The sequence below is a fragment of the Scyliorhinus canicula genome, chromosome 9, assembly GCF_902713615.1.
Source record: "Scyliorhinus canicula chromosome 9, sScyCan1.1, whole genome shotgun sequence".
In the NCBI taxonomy this organism is placed as follows: Eukaryota; Metazoa; Chordata; class Chondrichthyes; order Carcharhiniformes; family Scyliorhinidae; genus Scyliorhinus; species Scyliorhinus canicula.
The window spans coordinates 32,868,209-32,890,337 of NC_052154.1; positions in this window are offsets into that span (position 1 = coordinate 32,868,209).

Here is a 22,129-nt window from a genome sequence, read left to right on the forward strand (position 1 = left end):
TGTATTCGGCTGTCTGCCCCCATCAACTTCCTTGACAATACATTAACATATGTATATCTCAGGGGCCTTCCCAGTCGTCTATAATCGGTTTCTCCTCTATAAACTAGTCACACTTGAATATTATCTAAACTGCTATTAAACTTGTTACCAGGAGATGCATACCAATTGAGTCCCTTTGAATACGGTCTATTACAGATTCATGACATGCCCCCCTTTTCCACAGAATCTCATACAGTGCAAAAGGAGGCTACCCGGCCCATCGAATCCGCACCAGCCCTCCGAAAGAGCACCCTACCTGGGTCCCCTTCCCCACCCGCCCCTGCAACCCAACCCAACCCACACATCTTCAGACACCAAGGGGCAATTTAGCATGGCCAATCCACCTAACCTGCACACCTTTGGACTGTACGAGGAAACTAGAGCACCTGGAGGAAACCCACGCAGACATGGGGTGAACGTGCAAACTACACACAGTCACCCAAGGCTGGAACTGAACCCGGGCCCCTGGTGCTGTGTGGCAGCAGTGCTAACAACTGTGCCACATTGCTGCCCTTTTTAAAAATGAACGTCTTAATTTGAGAGACGTTTCATTTCTCAGCCCTTCTGTTTTCTTGTTCTATCTTATTAAATATTACAAAATTCAAAGCATTCATTGTAGGAGCGTTTCCAAGGTCTGAGTATTGAGCTAGCTTTTATGTGGGGTTCCTCACTCTTAGTTACAGCTCAGCTGAACACAGATCTGCAGACACACATCAACCTGGTTAAGACGGCTTTATTATTCCAAGCTTGATTCATGTACATGGGAGAGCGATCTGGATAAATGCCAAAATCACTCTGTCTGACACTGGTACAAACATACCAATTATAGAGTTTCCCAAAAATCAATAGCCCATCCCAGTTGGACTTGTTCCAATCCTTGGAGCTGTCAATTTTATATTGTCCAGTAAAATTTAATTTAAGAAAAATGATGACTTGTGATCAGCTCATGATTTAACCCGATCCTGCCACCTGTTTGTTTACTAAAATCCTGTGTCCATTATAAAGTTGTTTTTCTGACATTCTCATCCTATGTGTCACAGTCAGTTCCTGCCCACCTCATTATTCATCTAGAAGCAGGATGCCAAAGTTGGATTCCTCTTTACACCATGGATTGTCTGAGACAGGATATTGGGGGCACTGATAGGAACTGTTTACTGAGCTGACCGTGTTATTGCTGACTACACTACCTCTGTATATCCCTGTTTGTCTGAAAAACATGGGCAAAATAGCTAGCTTAAATCCCATCATGCATTGTGGCCACTGCTTGTAGCAAGAGTTTAAATGCTTATTACTGCTATGCCCTAAAAATACCTGTTTAATGGTTAATAAAGATTACTGGGTAGACTTTCTATGATTAATCTCAATCCTTAATAAACTAATTTATATAGAACTATTCTAGTGTTATCCTAGCTATTCAGTTTTAAGCTGACTCATCTCTGGACACCCCCTTTATGCATTATCAGAGATATTTAGAATAAAATGTCCGTAATGATGTTTTCCCTCACAGCCACATGAAAGATTTTTAAGTTACGTAGTTGCAAAAGCAAACTCCATCAGAATAACCGATTGGAATGATCCGATCTTGAAATTTCTCCAAAAGTTCTGAAGTTGTGGTCTGTAACTGCGATTGTCTGTGCTGGGTATCTGGCAACATCAATCTTGAAATGCTGTAACGCATGGCCTTTTCTGGTCCGTGGGTTCCAGGAAGTCACACATGGCCTGTATTTTTGCATCTTGTGGTGCCATTTGACCATGTCCCACTATGTGTCCGAGGTATGAAAGTTGGGAACTTAGCAAATTCGCTTTAGTTCAGTTCCTCTAAGACAGAAGGTTGGTTCTGTCTTAGCGGTCAAACAGTTCCATTATGTGAGGTAGGTGCTCTTCCCACTTCTGGCTGAACACCACTAAGCCATTTCTGTAAACGGCACAATGACTCCATCCTTGAATCGCTCGTTCAGTTTTCTGCCTCTTCAACTTCCTTGCCAATGCATTAACATATGCATGTCTCAGGGACCTTCCCAATCGTCTATAATCTGTTTCTCCTCCATAAGTTTTGCAAACTTGGTTATTTTCTAAACTGCCACTCTAAACTCGTTGCTGGGGGAGAGGCATACCAATTGAGGCCCTTTGAATGTTTACTGCTGTCTCCAGGCAGATTCATGACATGAGGAATATAGTTTAGAAATTAGAAGAGAACTGAGAGTTCAGGAATGATTGTTTCACACAAAGAATAACAGCAAATGGAGTAGATAACCAAAGAAATCCTTTGAAGAAAGTAAAGTACGCATTTCGTGTGTCGGTCCAATAAGCTATTTAATGGCTGGATTTCACAGGGCCTCAATTTAGCGTGGATTGGCTACGCTAAATTGCCCCTTAATTGGAAACAAAAAGAATTGGGTACTCTAAATTTATTTTTTAAAAACAAGGAATAGTGATCACAAAGCCTCCATTTTAAGAAGGAGGTGCGCAGTGAAATCTAAACCTGTTGCAGGCAAATCTGTAACCTCAGAGCAGGCTGAGGACAGGGAATAAAAAGATAATGGGTGGATTCTCCATTGTCCGTTGCTGGTCGCGAGATTCCCAATCGAGTGGAGAATGGAGCATCGAGGTTTGGCTCCCCTTGTGATGCTCCGATCCCCCACTTGTGGCCTCAGCGGCTACCTGCCCCATTCCGGAGGGAGGATGCAAATCACCGATTTGCACCCATTACCATTTGATTATTGGACTGGAAGCCAATTCCCCAGCCATCCCACTAGTTATGTGTTGACCCTCGCAGCAGGAAATCCTCCAGACGGACTTTGGTACAAGTTTTCCTGAGCATGGCATTGACATGGTGAAACCTGAGGTGGGTCAAGGGGGTCAGTGCATAACTGAGGAGCCTCCTGTACCCTCCACAATGCAAATTCTGCTCCCTCCTGCTTAACAAGTGTGGGACATTGTCACCACCGCCTATGCTGATGGGGGGCCTTTGATGGGGTTCTCTGGTGGGGGGGGGGGGTCTGATAGTGGTAGGCAGAGCTGGGGGACTCTGGTGGAAGAGGTTGGATGGGGGGGGGCTGGCGGGGGGAATCTTGCATTGTGGTTAGACGGGACCCTCCGATGGATTTTGGGGACACCTACATTAGGCACTTACCCCCTTGCCCCACCATGGCGTCCACCATGCCAGGGCCATGCTTGAAAATACCTGCATTAATTCACGCCTGCGTGACCCATTCATGGAGTGTGTAGCTCTCTCAACCCCTCTGAGCACCCAAATCGCCCAAGGAACAAATCCTCATTATCTTAATCTCCCTCTCATCCCACCTCCGTATCTAAGGAAGGATGTTCTGGCCTTGGAAAGGGTCCAGAGGAGGTTCATAAGAATGATCCCTGGAATGAAGAGCTTGTCATATGAGGAAAGGTTGAGGACTCTGGGTCTGCAATCGTTGGAGTTTAGAAGGATGAGGGGAGATCTTATTGAAACTTACAGGATACTGCGAGGCCTGGATAGAGTGGAGGTGGAGAGGATGTTTCCACTTGTAGGAGAAACTGGAACCAGAGGACACCATTTCAGACTAAAGGGACGATCCTTTAAAACAGAGGTGAGGAGGAATTTCTTCAGCCAGAGGGTGGTGAATTTGTGGAACTCTTTGCCGCAGAAGGCTGTGGAGGCCAAATCACTGAGTGCCTTTAAGACAGAGATAGATAGGTGCTTGATTAATAAGGGGATCAGGGTTTATGGGGAGAAGGCAGGAGAATGGAGATGAGAAAATATCAGCCATGATTGAATGGCGGAGCAGACTCGATGGGCTGAGTGGCCTAATTCTGCTCCTATGTCTTATGGTCTTAATAAGTGAGGAGATCAACTTGTCCATCCCCCTGAAGAATAACGTTCACTCTTACAGAACTATAACTGGTGATAAAGTAAATCAGTATAAGTGTTAACTATATTTAACTATAAGTATTAACTATGCTATATCTCTTTCTCTAACTGCTGTCTAGTCACTCCTAGTTTGAAGAGACCCAAGATTGTTTTGAGTTCACTTATTGTACATGAATCTAATGCTGCCATCTAGTGGTCATCTTACTACGATGTAGTTGTTAACTCTTTGTATACTATCATATATACATATCACAACAGTGCCTACCATCGCCGCCCAATGGGATGGGTGCGAGTCTGGGTTGGCACTCAGCGCCCCTCCTCCCAGTCAACGCCCATAGGGCCCTGGTGTTCACCTTGGGTCGGAGGGGCAGCTGGTTCGGGCCCCAGCTGCCCCTTGCACCATCTTGCTCTTCACCATCATGTCGGCGCCCTCGGCGATGTTCCTCAGTGACTGGGATACATCGGCCAGTGACCGGGCTATGCTCTGCAGTGCCTCAGCCATGCCCGCCTGTGGCAGGGACAAGCTCCGCAGTGCCTCGGCCATTCCCATCTGAGAGCGGGTCATGTCCCGCAGAACCCCATCAAGGTCGGCCTGGTACTGGGTGACATTCCCCAGTGCGGCAGACATACTGCCGAGACCCTCAGCCATGGCTGTCACTGACTGCGTGATGTCTTGGACACCTTCACTCATGGTGCCGACGTCGTGCACCACGTTCTTCACTGTGGTCGCCTTCCTCACAGTGTTGTTCACGGTGCCACTCATTGCTGCCGCTATCTCCTGCGCCCGTAGCCTCTGGGACTCCTCCAATCAGCTATGGATCTGCTGAAGTGATGCTGACATCTCCCTCTGAATGTTCCGGCTGCTTCCTATTGTCTTCATCAGCTCTGGGTAACTTTGTTCCAGAGGCTCAGCATCAGGCTGGGACCCAGCTGGGTCCTGGGATCCAGCAGACCTCCGACTGCTGTCTCACTGGGGGTTCCAGCCTCCACATGATCTACATCAGCAGCAGTGTGGTGCTCACCAGATTGTGCCCCAAAAGCCTGACCACTAACATATCCCACCGAGGTGTGTGTATCTGCGCTGGTGGAGGGTGGGGATGACAGCTGTGCTGTGACTGTAACAGTTGCATTCTTGGTGCTCTGCTCCGAGGTGTTCTCCTCAGAGCTCAGGAGAGGGGCCGCCTGGGATGGGCCGGGGCCGTTGGCTGGAGGACCTGTGGGAGAATAGACATGTGGTCAGTGGCGGGATGGGTCAGTCAGTAAGGCAATAACAACTCACGTTTGGCAGGTCCTCTGGGTGGAGGCTGGTGGTCCCTCACCTCTGCGGCGTCCGCCAGCCTCTGCGTTGGTGATCGTCCTGTCTTCGGCCACACCAATCACCTCCAGGGTCCGCTCCTCGAAGGAGGTGAGGATTCTCAAGTCTGGCACCCCACCATCTCTGGGCCCTCCCCCGCCGATTGTGGGAGAGCTTTTCCTGAGGAGGTACAGAGAGGATATTATTAGCCACACTTGTGGTTCACAGTTCTGAGGGGGGGAAGGTATGAAGGGAGGGTTGAGGTGGAGGGAGGGGAGGGATGAATGGGTGGGTGGAGGGAGTACTGAAGGGGGAGGGGGATGGAGGGAGGGTTGGGGGCCACCTGGGGGGGGGGATGCTCCCTTGGAGGGTTTGACAGGGTGGGACGTTGATGTCTACCCACTCTGGCTGCCCGGTGTAGGTCGTTGACTTTCTTCTGACACTTGAGGCCAGTCCTCCTGGTCACAATCCCGGCGCTTACAGCTACCGTCACTTCGTCCCAAGAGCACTGGCTGCCTTGCGGCTCACCCTCCGGGACCCTCGGGGAAATGGGACATGGCCTCCACCATGTCCAGGAGCCTCCCCAGGTCAGCACCCCCGAGTCTCCTCGGCGCCATTGTTGCGAGCTGGCTGGGGCTGGCTGTGCAAGTGCAGCCTAATCATTGCTCGGCGTAGTTAGCGGGGTGGCTGGCGAACGCAGTGCCGGTGAATCAGCTGGTGAGCCGGCATTCGGGGCGGGAAGCCCGTGAGGCCTCGTTAAGTGGACCAATTGAATAGTGTTGCCGGCCTTGCCGGCCGAGCACTGGGGAACTTCACAGCAATTCCCACTTGCCAAAGCACATGGAAATCTTTCCGGGGAATCGGCCCTATATTTCCGGAGCCCTTCCCAGTCCCGGGCTAACTGCACACCCAAATTCCCAAAGTGGGTTGCCACCAAGCGGAATGGCAGCCCCCCCCCCCCCACCACCTCCGTCCTACTTCCAGTGGGGAGACCATAAAATACTCGCTCTTTCATAATTTCAATTCATAACTCGAGAACATCCCAAATCTCGGAAGCAGCTGCCATTTTACTTCCCACCGACATGCTTTGTTCCGAAATATTCAGCAGCAGATCATCGGCGTTTAGGGACCCCCTATGCTCCCACACCCCCCCCCCCCCCCCCCCCCCCCCAATGGCGGACCGTGCCTGGTCACCCAGGCTCCACGGCCCATCCCCACATCACCACCACCCGACCCCTGGCAGGGCTTCCTCCAGTCAGCTCGGCCAGTATCCAGCTCAGCAGCCCATGGCCGCTCCTCTCCGTGTCCGACCTCCTCTCTCTATCTCATCAGTCTGTTTCTCGATTAAAAACACATAAATTTAGAGTACCCAATTATTTTCTTTCAATTAAGGGGCAGTTTAGCGTGGCCAATCCACCTACCCTGCACATCTTTGCGTGCTAAACACTGCGTCACCGTGCCGCCTGTGTCTTGAATATTAAAAGCACAAGTGCACCTCGTCGTCAGGAATTTCCCCCAGGGGGCGGCATGCGGCGCAGTGGTTAGCACTGGAACTACGGAGCTGAGGACCCGGGTTCGAATCCCGGCCCCGGGCCACTGTCTGTGTGGAGTTTGCACATTCTCCCCATGTCTGCATGGGTTTCACCCCCACAACCCAAAAATGTGCAGGTTAGGTGGATTGGCCACGCTAAATTGCCCCTTAATTTGAAAACAAAATAATTGGGTACTTTTAAATTTAAAAAAAAAGGAATTATGATGTGCCAACGCCATTTACTGTATGTGTGGAATGGAATGCATTGACGCCGCTGTCGAGGTACCGGAGAATTGCGATTTGGAGTGAATCTGGCGGCCGCCCCGATTATGGCGTCAGAACCGACTCTCTGCCCAATCGCGTTTCCCGATTCCAGCATCAGCTGATGGAGAATCCAGCCCAGGGACTTTGGAATCTCAGCGAAGGTTGGCCCATCAAGAGTGGCAGTCAGCTGGAGATTGTCACTCTGAGGAAGTTAGGGGCCAATATGAGCTTGTCAGGAAGGTACAGCGGTAATCATGGGGGATTTTAATCTACGTTAATCTATATCTACTGGAGAAATCAGCTGGACAAAGATAGTGAAGATGAAGAGTTCCTAGAATATTTTTGGGATAGTTTCGGGGAACAGCACATTCTGGAGCCAACCAGAGGGCAGGCTATACTGAGCCTGATATTGTGCAATATAATGGGATTAATTGATAACCTCACAGTGAAGGTGCCCCTGGGTAATAGCAATCATAATATGATTGAATTTTACATTGAGTTTGAGCGGGAGAAGAGTGTGTCCAAGACGATTATTTTAAACTCAATAATGAAGGTCCTATGAAAGTGCAAATATATTTAAGGGATGCTCAATAGAGGTTCAGTGGCAGATATTTAGAGGGATATTTTGGAATACACAGGGTAGACGCAGTCCAATTTGAAAGAAAAATTCCAAGGGGAGGCCATCATCTGTGGCAAACCAAAAACGTTAAAGGCAATATTAAACATAACAAAAAAGCATTTGCCCAAAGAAGTGTGTCTGGTCAGAAGATTGGAAAGAATGTAAAAAGCATCAAGGGTGTCAAGAATATTGATCAAGAGGGAAAGACCAGAGTGCTAGAGAAATTTGGTCAATAAGATAAAGATGGACAGTTTCTATAGATATTTAAATCAGAAAAAAGTGAAGACAGTAAGCATTGATCCTGTAGAAAAAGTATCTGGGGAATTGGTCGGGGAAAATAGGGCTGTTTTGCATCTGTCTTAATGGAGAACACAAGTTACATCCTAGAAATAGCTAAATCAGGAAATGGAAGGGAAAGAGGAACTCGGAAAAATAACAATCACTGGGGATGTGGTATTGAGAAAATTGTTGGGTCTGTTGGCTGACATATCCCCTGGTCTAGATGAACTCACCCCTAAGGCCTTGAAAGGAGTCTCTAATGAGATAGTTAATGCTTTGGTTTTAACTTTCCAAAATTGCCTAGATTCGTGGAAGATCTCATTCGTTGAAAGATAGCAAATGTAACTCCTTTATTCAAAAAGAGAGGGAGAAAGAATGCAGGAATCTTCTGGGCAGTTAGCCAAACATCTGTCTGAAGGAAATGTCAGAGGCATTATTAAAGATGCCCATAGCAGGACACCTGGCGAAATTCAAGGCAATCAGGTAGAGTCAACATGGTTTTGTGAAAGGGAAATATATTTAACCAATTAATTGGAGTTTTTTGAAGGGGTCACATGTGCTTTGGATAAAGAGGAACCAGTGGATGTACTGTACTTTGATTTGCAGAAGGCATTTTGTAAGATGCTTCATCAAAGGTTATTACATAAAATAAAAGCTCATGGTGCAGGGGGTAACATATTGTCACGGATTAAAAATTAGCTAGCTAACAGGAAACAGAGTTGGCATAGATGGGTCTTTTTCTTTTTCTTTTTTTAAATTTTAATTAATTTATTTATTTGTTTTTTAAATTTAGATTACCCAATTATTTTTTCCAATTAAGGGAAACTCCACACGGACAGTGACCCAGAGCCGGGATCGAACCTGGGACCTCAGCGCCGTGAGGCAGTTGTGCTAACCACTAGGCCACCGTGCTGCCCGATGGGTCTTTTTCTGATGAGTGGTATGTCAATTAGATCAGTGCTGGGGCATTAACTTTTTACAATGTATATAAATGAATTGGATGAAGGGACTGATAGTATGGTTGCTAAATCTGCTGATGACAGTAAGATAGGTTGGAAAGTAAATTGTGAAGAAGGACGTAAGGAGGTTACAAAGGGGGATAGGTAAAGGACCACGTGCCCAGCCAGTTGGGCCTTGATTGATTGCTCCATCTGCAATTGCATTGGCAGCACATCCTCCAGATAGGGTCCAGTGGATTGGGCGAGGTGTTGGGAAAATACCCCAAAGGGATGTTTCAACCCGGACTGGGGAAGATATAAGGGGCCGTAGGCCACAGATAGTTTGACCCGGAAGCCCTGGTTCACTTTGCCTTGCTGAAAAAGGTGGAAATGGAGCTCAGTCATTTGGAGCCATTTGAAGAAGCAATTGTCATCTTCTGGTTTACTGATCCATTATGATCCTGTCAAACCTTTACTTGTCACATGCAACGCTTCCTCCTATAGTAATGTCAGAAGGGAATGTCCGATTGCCTTCACCTCCCACACGTAGGCTAAAGCAGAAAGAAAGTATGCACAGATCGACATGGATGGTCTGGCAGTGATCTTCGCAGTGAAATGTTTTCACCAATACATCTATGGCCTCCACTCCAACTCCACTATTGTTATAGACCATAAGTCTTTGCTCATGCTTTTGTTGAGGGACATTTACATTAAATTAGACATTTATTCATTAGGAATCTCTCTATTTTATTATATTTAATTATTAGCTTATGCCTGCAATAGTCATTCTATACTAGCTTACTTACCATGGCACCATGGCAATCTAATTCTGCAATGACCTGATAAGTATACCGTTACTGGCGAGTCATTCTCTCAGTCACCTTCTGACACCTGCCACGTTCCGATTAATTGCTGAGTCATTCTGTAACTGACAAACTGACCATTAACTATTCGACACCGGTTATCCTTGTAATTGTGGACAAGGAGTTGTGAGCATTAGATAATTAATGGTTTCAGAGGAATGGGATTGGAAGCTAATTGTTGCTAGGGGGGCCTAATTGTTCATGTATGTAACCCCCCAAGCTAATTAGGAACTAACCAAGTGTGTACATGTATAAAAGAGGCTAATAGCCATTGTACAATGGAGAAGGTGACCACGAGCACTGCGTAGTGCCTGGCTTTCTCCCAAAAGCTTTTGCCAATAAATTGACTTGACTCAACTCTTTGGTGTGAATAAGTTATTTTCCACTTCAATTGGCGACGAGGATGGGATTCTGTCTCCTGACTAAAGCAGCTGGCCACCCCTTTGAGAGAGCCGGGACAGAATAACCGAACATTGGTAAAGACTTGAGTCAATTCATGAAAGGTTCAGTGACTGAAAGAATGATAACTGCCTGAGTTAACCTATGGACAAGGAAGTGCTGATCCCTAACATACAGCCTTAGACTGGTTGTTAAGGGAGGAAATCGTCTCACGCCAAGGAAGACCCTGAGTGGACAAAATTTAAAGGCAATCAAGCTGCAGATAGAGCAGCACAATTCGCATTAGAACAAGAGCTAGTTGATGAACTCCCAGTAGCTGCAGAAGACCCAATAGGAAACAAAATAGACATTCGAAAGCTGCACACGGACATCTCAGAAAGAGAGAGAGGGATGGACAGTAAACGGAGTCCATAGAGGGAATGGTGGTGGAAAGGTATGGGGAGAGACATAGCACGGTACTGCTAACCGATGTGTGACCTGTGTGCAATATAATCCCGGTTGACCCATAAAAATAAAAATGGGACACTAGCCCCGGCCAAAAGGGTCATGGGTACATCTGCAGATAGACTTCACAGGACCCCTACCACCATCCCATGGGAAGACATACTGTTTGGTGATTATTGATCAATTTACCCGGTGGATGGAAGCGTTCCCTACTTGGAATTGCACTGCCACCATGGTGGCCAGAATATTGGCAGAAGTGGTCATCCCGAGATGAGGAGTACCGCTACAAATTGATTCCGACCAGGGAACGCACTTTACTGGGAAAGTAATAAAAACAGTGTGCCAACTCATGGGTATAAAACAAAAATTCCACATCCCCTACCATCCACAAAGCACTGGAATGGTAGAATGAAGGAAACAAACTCTTAAAAATGCTTTGGCAAAAGCTATTCAGGCGTTGGAATTAACATGGACTGACCCGTTAGCGTTAAGGTTAACACTGAGGTGTTACCCGTGATCCTGATGAAATTAAGGGCTACAACAAACCGTACAACTGGTTTGATCCCGTATGAATTAATGACTGGGAGGTTGATGCAACTACCAGAGAACATTATCACTGGTGGGGCCAATGTAGGTCCGCTGAAAGATAGAATCAGATGTTACTTACTGGAACTGCGCGCCCAATTTAAAGAGTTGCGTAAATCAGTAAAAGACAGTCAGAAACAATGAGACACACAGAGAGAACTTGAGAGACTTCCTGACGTCCCTGTTGCAGGGAGTTCAGTAATGGTGAAAACGTTACCTGCAAAACCTGGTTTTGCCCCTAAATGGACCAGGTTATAATTAGTGGCGATACTTGTGCATGTATAGAATTAGAGGAAAAGGGGTCTGGAAACATTTGACCCAACTCAAAACGCACCCAGGTGACGATTGAAACCAATATTTGAATATTTGTGATTTGCTTGGCTTACAGACCCTCTCCTCTCTGACCTCCAAGCAAGCTGAACGGGAACGTGGGCAGTAGCGCACGGCCGGTATAGGCTTTGGGACATTGTTAATTTAAAGTAATAAGGGTGGGCACGTAATACGCGGTAGAGTTATTAAGGGTCTCGGCAGACAGTAGCAACTGACGAGGAACCCCTACATGCTCCAATGCAGCAAACAATATTGCATTGGAGAGCTGTAATAGTTATTAAGGAATAAATGTCTTGTAAATTGTTAGGGACTGTTATGTATGGATTCAATTGGGTTGTAACCCCAAAAGTTGAATGTATTAAATGTGCCTACTGATGCCGTAGGGGTGGTTTTGCGACTACTGTTGGCTTATTATGTTACAAATGTTATAATGGCAAATGTACACTTCATGTTGTAAGGGAAATGATAGCGGACGAAAGGGATTTGAAGGAAACTTAGCAGAAAGTTATTGTCTCATGTAAACCAGGGCTGGCAGACGTACATGGTTCAGGACAATGTTAGGCATTAATGTGGAAGTCTGGAATAGAAGCAGGATCAATTGAACCTTTTAAATTAATGAAGGAAGGGAATCAGTGGATAGTACATGATATCTTAATTTACCATTCCAATGAGAAACAAAAGCAATTTGGATGACGGAAAAATGGGACACTAGACAGCCAGTAATGGACAAAGACCCTTTGGTTACTGATGGACTGAGTTGTATGCTGTTTCTAAGGGACATGAAGAAGCTTCTACCATGCTGCTACCCCAAGGAAGTAAAATGCTTTGGAGGTATTGGAACACACGGATATAGCCATTGTGTTACCTTCATGCACAGCTACAGCTATGGTTCACGGTAATTGGACTGGAGGGAAGAACGAAAAAGAGTCTATCGATGCTGGTCTGAGATATGGATAAATTTACAATTGGTTTCGGAGCACAATTTAAAATCACCACATGTACACACAAATGACAAAGATCAGGGCTATATGTTAGCATATATGACAGCATCCATAGCACCTGGGCGAGTTAAGGACATTTTCCTCCAAAGTGTCTGAGTTCAGTGTAGATGCTGCCCATTTGAAGTGGCTTGTCCTGCACAAGATGGCGGGAACCACGTCCCAGGCAACCGTTCAGAAGTTATGCTCATAATTTAGCACACACAGCCTCCCAGAAGTACATGTCACTGATAAAGGCACTACTTTCACGAGGGAGGAGCTCCCTGGGTTCCTGAAGGCAAATGGGGTGCGGCACATTCGTACCGCCCTGTACCACCCGGCTTTGAATGGTTTAGCAGAGTGAGCGGTGCAAACATTTAAACGGAGCCTCAAGGAACAATCTTCAGGCTCGCTGGACACTAGGCTGGCCACAGGACCGTTCCACAAGCAGTGACTGGAGTTGTCCCGTGGAACTACTGATGAGCTGGAGACTTTGTAGCCGCCTTAGCATGATTTTTTCCAAATATAGGTGGGAAAGTGCGCCACAACCAAGAGCAGCAAGGGTGTTGGCCCATTTGACGTCAACCTTCCAGGCACTTTGTACCAGGTGACTTGGTGTTTGTTCGAAACTTCACCAACGGTGCCCAGTGTATCTCCGGCATTATCCTCCACCAAACAGGGCCGGCTTCTTGCCAGGTGCAAGCCCAGGGTGGTATTATGCGGAAGACCCTTGACCACATTGGGTCCAGGCACCCGCTTCTTTGGAAAGTTTCTCGTCCACGGAAACGTCTTCTAAAGTTGCATCTTCTGCCTGATCAGGCCACAGTAGAACCCCAGGGGAGGTCATGGACTCAGACTTGCAGGTGGACATGCTGAAGGTCTCCGATGGGGAACCTTCGGATCCACAGCCTCTGGAATTGCAGCACCACAACATTCATGTCAGAAACAGCATTCACCTTCGAGATACGGGCAGCCCGGTGACACAGTGGTTAGCACTGCTGTCTCACAGCGCAAGGCAGGGCGTTGGACAAACCTGCTCTGCATGATGTGACAGAATTGAAGGTGCAGACTTGCCAAATTTTAGCATCTACATGAATCAAAACAGTTCAAAATCTGCATCTGAGAAATAAATTGGATAAAATTTACTAATAATGACAAGAACATCAGATGAGATTGGTCCTTGTTTTCACTCTCCTTAAAGGAGCAGCACTGAAATATGAATTTGATATTTCTTTTTAAAACAGCAATTACTTTTAACCCCGCAGTTCTAATTTCTACCAGCAGAGGATGTCATAAAATCATTATTTTCAAATTATTTTCCATAGTGCATGTCCACCCCACACTGGCAGAAGGTGGCATTGCAGGACAAGCAAACATTTCTGGCCCCACTGTCTGACTGTCAGCAATGTTACTGCTGGTTACCTGCTAATTCTAACTTGACACTGTTATGGTTTGGCCCTTTCTCCTGATAATTTTCTTTTGTGCGCACTGTGAAAAAAATCAAGCAGTTCGCTTCAGCATGGATGAATCACTAATGGGGCCTTTATATGTGCTCAGGGGGGAAACGTGTGCCCAAGTTTCATATAGTCTATAATTAACAGAGAAATATGTACAAATGGAATACACAACCAAGATATTTGTACAGCCACGGGAGCACAGTGCTTGGAAAACAACAAAAATTGCATCTGTTCAGAAGTAGGTTAAAATACTCTTTTTGTCTGTGTATTTCTTTAACAGTCTTTTCAAGGCATTTCTGATGCAATATTGAATTCTGGCTCTCCATCTCCCATTCCTCAGCAGGAGTCCATGGGGTCATACTAATTTTGGAGGATAATGTTAAGCGTACATTGAAATGTAGAAAATAGAAGCCATTCGGCCTTCGCATCTGACTGTAATAAAGCCACAGTTGTACAAATCTGAGTCTTTTGTTCAATTGATCGTGCATCAATTTATCACAGTAAGATGCGTGGCCTCCTACTGCAGCTGGCGAAATGGCTGATCAGAAGGAGGACACGCATATTTGTACAGCTCCTTGTGGGCAGAGCTAGCCGGCAGGGGCTACTGGCGAACCTGTAGTGCAGGCCCTACCTTACATCCCCTAATACAGGTGCACACAGTGGTTCACCACATTAGATAAAGTTAGATAGTTTTTTGAAGAATAAAGGGTTATGGTGTTCGTGCGGGAAAGTAGAGCTGAGTCCACAAAAGATCAGCCATGATCTTACTGAATGGCGGAGCAGGCTCGAAGGGCCAGATGGCCTACAACGTCTCCTAGTTCTGATGTTCTGATAATGATGATGGAAGAAATAGAGGGATAGAGAAAGTTGATGGACAGGTTAACATGTACGTTATCAGAATTCTTAGAGAATATGAGTCCGTGTTTTTGGATGATGCAATTTTCCCTCTTTACAGCGACCAATTTATTGGTGATTTAAAATACAACCAATTTCCTATCTATCTTCCTGTTCATTCATTAATAGCTCTGGGCTCCCCCAAAGGTCTATCCTTGACCCAGTCTTATTTCCCAATTGCATGTTGCTCATTGGTACTCCACATATGCTAACAACTCCAAGCTCTACCTTATCAATATCTCTCTGGGTGCCTTCATTGTCTCTATTGCTATGCTGTTTGTATAACATCCAGTGTTGGATGAGCAGAAATGTTCTCCAATTACATATTAGGAAGTCTGAAGCCATTGGCCGGGATTCTCCGTTTGGGAGATACTGGGCTGGATTCTCCGATTTTCAGGTTTTGTCCGGAGGATCCGCGGCGTTTTACGTCAAAAAAATCAGCAGCGCCCCAGCACCGATCCTCTGACCGGTGAGGGGCTAGCATCTGCAGCACGTAAAACGGCCTTCCTCCACAACAAAAATGGCCGGAGAATTGCCGGGTCCGTGGCTACGGATGTGCACAGCGACGACCTGCAGTGGTCGCGCCATACAACATGGCGCTGGCCATGCGCGGACCCGACCTGCCAGATAGTGCCCTCCTGGCCACCCCCACCAGTCCCCCCAGCCCTCGCCGAAGTGTCTCCGGCCAGCAGCACGGTTCCCGCCAGACTGTGACGGTGCTGGACACAGTCCGCAGGTGTCACGGTGGGTTCCCGAACTCTGACACCATGAGTCAACCATGTGGTTGGGAACTCGGCCCATCGGGGGCGGAGCATCGGGGTAGGGTCTTCAGGTGACATCCTGAGGCCGTCTCAATGGCGTGCGGCGAGCTCCTCGATGATGCTGTTTTGGAGGGGGCAGAGCATCCAAAAACAGGCGCCGGTCCCGATTCCATCGTAAAAAGGGATTATCCGCCCGATTGCTGATTACGAAATCGGGGAATGGAGGATTCTCCCGCCAGAGGTGAATTGGAACTAATCCCCCCCCCCCCCCCCGCTCAGGAAGTAAATTTTGCCATGCAAATTTATGCATGGTGAGGAATACAAGGGATTCCCGAGGGAACCCGACTATCGGCTCAGCCATTTTGAGCCCAATAGCTAGGGCCGTAGCTGGCCAACTCCCCCAGCATCGCAAAGCATCTCCCACCCACCTCACCCCACATCGCAAAGAGCCCGCCCCAGATTTTCTGGGTCCTCCAAATACGGGGGTGACCCGACCAAGACCCCGAGACCCCTTGGATAGAGGGACCCCTTGAGTCCCTCTGGATAGAGGGACCCCTCGAGACCCCTGAATAGAGGGACCCCTCGAGACCCCCTGGATATAGGGACCCCTCGAGACCGCCTGTATAGACCCCTAAGATTCCCTGGATAGAGGGACCCCTCGAGACCCCCTGGATAGAGGGACCCCTCAAGACCCCCTGAATAGAGGGACCCCCTGAGACCCCCTGGATAGAGGGACCCCCTGAGACCCCCTGGATAGAGGGACCCTTGAGAACACCTGGATAGAGGGACCCCCGAGACACCCTGGATAGCGGGACCCCCCCCCTCGTGACCCCCTGGATAGGAGGATTCCCCGGGTCCCCCAGGATCGGAGTATCCCCCGAGACCCCCTGGAGAGAGGGACCCCTTGAGTTCCCCTGGATCAGAGTCCCCTGAGAACATTTGGATAAGGGCCTCACCCCGAGACCCCTTGGATATGGGGGCCAGCTCAGAGATTCTCTGTGTAGGGGGAACCCCTCCCCCACCCAGAGACTCCCTAGATGGGGACACCTCCATCGAGACCCACTGAAAAGGGGGACCCCCCAAAGACCTCCTGGATAGGGGCCCCCCCAAGACCCCTTCAATGGGGGACACCCTAGATAGAGAGATCCCCGCAGTGACCCCCTAACTAAAGGGACTCCCCACAGAGACTCCCGAACTAAACTAAACCCCTCGGAAACCCCCCAACTAAAGTAAACCCCACGGTGACTCCCGAACTAAACAGACCCCCATAGAGACCCCCTAACTAAAGTAAACCCCACAGAGACCCCTCAACTAAAGTAAACCCCACAGAGACTCCCTAACTAAAGAGACCCCAATAGAGACCACCCCAACTAAAGGGACTCCCCAGAGACCCCCTAACTAATGGGACTCCCCAGAGACCCCCTAACTAAAGGGACTCCCCAGAGACCCCCTAACTAAAGTAAATCCCACGGTGACCCCCTAACTAAACAGACCACCTCACAGAAACCCCCAACTAAACAGACCCCCCCCACAGAAACCTCCTGACTAAACAGACCCCCCCAGAGACCCCCTAACGAAAGTAAACCACACAGAGACCCCCCAACTAAATAGACCCCCCACATAGACCCCCCAACTAAACAGACCCCCCCACAGAAACCCCCCAACTAAACAGACCCCCCCACAGAGACCCCCCAACTAAACAGACCCCCCCACAGAGACCCCCTAACTAAACAGACCCCCCCACAGAGACCCCCTAACTAAACAGACCCCCCCCCCCACAGAGACCCCCTAACTAAAGTAAACCCCACAGAGGCCCCCTAACTAAACTAAACCCCACAGAGATCCTCTAACTAAACAGACCCCCACCAAGAGCCCCTAACTAAAGGGAATCCCCCTCCCCACAGAGATCCCCTAACTAAAAGGACCCCCCGAGAAAAGAGAGCCCTGTCTGGAAGCTAGCGAGCACTCCAGACAGGGGCAGTGACAAAAGCTACTGGGCAATACACCTGCTAGCTCAGATAGAAAAAGCACCTGCCCATTCCTGGAAAGAGAAAAGCAGTGACCTGTGTTTAAAACCCTCCGATCCTTTGGCTGAAAGCCATTCATTAATTCCTCTTAGCGGGCTGTGATCTGAGGGGTTTAAATACATTAATATTTAATAAGGTTAATATTGCTCCATGATATTAAAAAGAGGTGACCAACAACTAGGTACTAATGCGATGTGGAAGCTGAGATGGATATGTGGAATGACCAGAAAGGACAACTCCGGAACTAGCATATCAGAGGGGGTCAGTGAAGATTGTGAAAGCATTAAAGCAAGTAACTAAAAAGGTCTGGTTATCTGTTGCGAGAGGACATGTGGTGAGGTACACGATGGAGATGGGGCTGCCAGGTAGAAGGCGACGAGGAAGTCCGAAGATCAGATGGAGAGATGCGCTGGCAAGAAACTTCAATGCCAGACGAACAGGTGACTGACAGGACCAATCAGAGAAATGTGATCATCCAGCATTGTGATAACCCTGGGTGTGATGGGGGAAGCTGGAAGATGAAGTTTGGTCTTTGTTTTACTTTGCTATTCTTTGGTGGAATGTGCTAGAGGAGTGGAAAGTAAAAGTCTCGTGTTAGTAGTTAGTAGCATACCAAATCAAGTGTTTATTTGAAGAAAACAATTGGGTGGCGTGATGATTGAATAAGAGCACTTTGCGGTTTGCAGGAATCGCCTGTACACAAGAAAGTTGGCAGAAACTAGACTCATGTCTGCTAGAGTTCTTGAAATAGCATTCGGGACAGAGGCTGCTGCTCGGCATGTGACTGGGTATTTATTGCTTACTGCAACAATTAAACTGTTTATTCAGACATAACAGATGAGTACTGTGTATTGCTTTGAAAGGGTTACTGAGCACAGTGCAGGCATAGAGCTGAATGAACATACACAGTTAAATCAGAATCATCATAAATGTTTGATTGCATCTCAACTCATAATTCAGAAGGTTGGGGGGGGGGGGGGGGGGGGGAGGCTCGGTTAGCTCAGTTTGCTGGATGGCTGGTTTGTGATGTGGAGCTACGCCAACAGCGCAGGTTCTATTCCCGCACCGGCTGAGGTTATCCACGAAGGCCCCACCTTCTCAACCTTGCCCCTGGTCTGAGGTGTGCTGACCCTCCGGCTAAATCACCACCAGTCAGCTCTCAAAGGGGGGGATCAGCCACTGCGACCGTGGTGACAATTTTTGTTTTACATTTACAATAATTCAGATCCTTGTCAATCTCTAAGTTCTTCAAACCATGATCCTGGTGATGGTGCCGACATTTTCTCATAAAAATTTCAAGCAAAGGATAACAGGAATTGATCGGAAAAACATAAATCTAACGGGCTGAATTCTCCATTTGGGAAGTGTTCCTGCTGGAACTGAATCTCTTGCAATTCACATTCCCATTGGGGGCCCCATTTGTTCCAAGCTTCAGGACATGGGCCAGCACTCTGTCGGCATGAAATGGAAGCGATCCCCTTCCCTGTTGTCGGCAGCTTCACTGGGACAAGAATTTGCATTAAAGAGCCTGATAAGTGGGAGCTGCTGATACATCCTCCACTCGCATTCCAGGTGGCTCAAAGAAGACCTGCCCCCCTGCTTTTGGGAATCCGAAGTGGACGCACTGCTCGATGTCATTGAGGAGAGGAAGGGCACCCTCTTCCCCAGGGTGGGCTGCAAACTCAAGCCCGCCCTCCTGAATAGGGCCTGGGAGATGGTGGCAGAGACAGTCAGTCTCGCCAGGAGGAGACAGCCCGTGATCCTGAGGGGTGGGTGTCACTGGTGAGGCCTCTACTCTGGGAGGGGAAGAGAACCAGGGACTCTTCAATGGCCATGGTGCAGGTGTCCTTTAGTTGGGGCGGGCTCTGCTAATCCCCTGCATCCACTGCAGTGGAGCTGAGGAGTGCCAACACCTGGTGGGCTAGCGACTGAGCTTGGCCGTGCCAGCCGCTCCCCGTGATGATGCTGCTGGAGTATGAAGGTTTTTGGTGGGGGTCGGGCTGGCTGAGTCCCCACAGGACCAGAGTGTTTATGAACATTTACAGGACACAGTGAGCAGTCAGTAGTGTGAACAGTCAGGACTAAAGGGGTGCGTGTAAATCCACATAGTGCTGCAATGGCAGTCTGAACCAGGCCACCCTGATCCCGAGGTGGACACCCTGAGTGTAGGACCTGGCACTGAGTAATTCTGCTACTCCCTGCAGCCCAGGCAGCCAACCCCAGCAAGCCTGATAGGTTTTGAGCGTTTTTCAGAGTTTATTTTACCCATTCACTCTCCCTCAACAGCCATGGCATCCAGGTCCGCTTGTAAATACTTAAGCTAATTCACGCCCACATGACACTCCCGCCTGAGAGGGGTGGAGAGTGGCAGAGGGGTGCAGCAAGCGGTGCCCAACCTACTAATGACATAGAAATCCATGCAAATGGTAGATTTGCGTGGGCTCACTGACACGCGGTACAAACCTCACTAACACCGCCAGCGGAGGACAAAGGCGTCGGAATTGGCGATGGGCTCAAATCGCGATTTTTGCATTACCCGCTATTCTCTGCCCAAATACAATTCTAGTTGCCGATTGCATGAGGTGAAGAATCCAGTCCAATAATGTTAACATCATTCTTTGCTAATGTTTTATTTCCAATCTAGTTCTTTTGCTGCGACTCTTCTAAGGTTTTACAAAGTCATTGAAGAAATAGACTGAAACCATTGCTACACCTGTTCCTATGTTCCCAATACTTCCGATAATTCACCCCATACTATCACATATAAACTCCTGAATGCACAAGAGTAAAAAACCTGTCCTGGAATTCACATGGGCATTTTATGATATCCTTGTATTGTTAGAATATGTGTTGGAATAACTTACTTGGAAGTTGCACCACGTTTTATGGTGTGTTTTTGTCCTATGCCATGAAACGTTAGGTCTCTTTTCAAAAGAATTTAGGGCGCAATTCTCCCAAAACGGGAGAAATCGTAAAGCTGGCGTCAAACCCGGGCGGGTTTGACGCCAGCGCGCCCCTTCCCGACCGGGAACCGATTCTGGTCCCCGGTCGGGGCTAGCAGCCCGACGCCGTAGGCTCCGGCAAGACGGGCTTAACGAATATCGTTAAGCCCGCTTGCCGGAGTTAGCGCCGGCTGACGCGTCATATGACGTCAGCCGCGCATGCGCGGATTGGAAGACTCCAACCCGCGCATGCGCGGATGACGTCATCGCGTATTTGCGCGAAACCCGCGCATGCGCGGGCCGGATTGCCCCTCAGCCGCCCCGCGAATGGATACTGCGGGGCGGCGGAAGGAGAAAGAGTGCGCGGGCATCGGGCCCGCTGCCCGCGATCGGTGCCCACTGATCGCGGGCCCATGGCACCCTTGGCATGGCCGTGGTACTGCCGTGCCAATCGGTGCCATTGTTATGAAAAGCGAGTTTGTGACGCCGTTTTTACGAACGGCCAGACCAGGTGTGTTTGCCGTTCGTAAAAACGGCGTAAAGGGCTGGGACTTCGGCCCATCGAACAGCTGTGAATCGCTGCCGGCCGTAAAAAAACGGCGGCAGCGATTCGGGTCGGGAGTTGGGCGGGGGGTGGGGGAGAATAGCGGGAGGGCGGGAAAAATGTCGGGAAGGCCCTCCCGCTATTCTCCGACCCGTCGTGGGGGTCGGAGAATTTCGCCCTTAAAGTTTTTTTTACAACAGCAAGGTTTTTCTATCTGAGCTGGAGCTGATATAGAAATATCACATTGTGTTTAACCCAATAATACTTTTCATAGCTGCATGTTGTTGCATATTATTGCTACTGAGACTTTTTGGCTGATTAACTTCCATATATAGTGTGCTCTGTTCAACAATTAGCTTTTCTAATTCTCAAGGAGACTGCCCAACGCTGATTTGATTTAACCATTGAGCCATTACATGAACCTCCTGTGGTGCATTTGTTTTTATCTCTAATCTCGAGAGCAACGACGGAGTATTGGGCTATCCATGGATAATCACAACTGATTGTGCTTCCTTCTGTTTGCTTTTTGGGGGCCTTCAACTTTACACCTGGCAGAAATGTAACAAATGTACTGGTTTGTTGATGGAAGGGGTGGGGGGACGGGGGGACGGTGGAGAGTTGCCTCTTTACTGACTGAGGCTGAAAGACTTTTTGCCAATTTGCAGAAGGATTCTTTAATTGTGTCATGGGTGGAAAATAAGGAACCAAATTCTTTGGGTGGAATCTTCTGCTGCTGCTACTGGGAGCAGGAAGAAAGATGGAGTGGAGAACTTATTTCCATGGGAGGCTATCCCAAACACAGTGGGCGTACCTGCACCTCATGGACTGCAGAGGTTAAAGGCAACTCACTATCACCTTCAGAAGGGCAACTAGGGCCCGCCTGGGGACTACTGAGGGAGACCCCAGTCTGTGACACACAAGTGCACCTGGAAAGTAACATATGCCCTCCTCAGAAGTGCATATGAATGTTTGAAATTGCGTTTGGCCAGGGCATTGGAGTTTGCAGTAATTGCTAGATTGCTGCCAATGCAAGGGGCTATAGACTGCACACGTGTTTGTATATACTACCTAGAGAGTGTG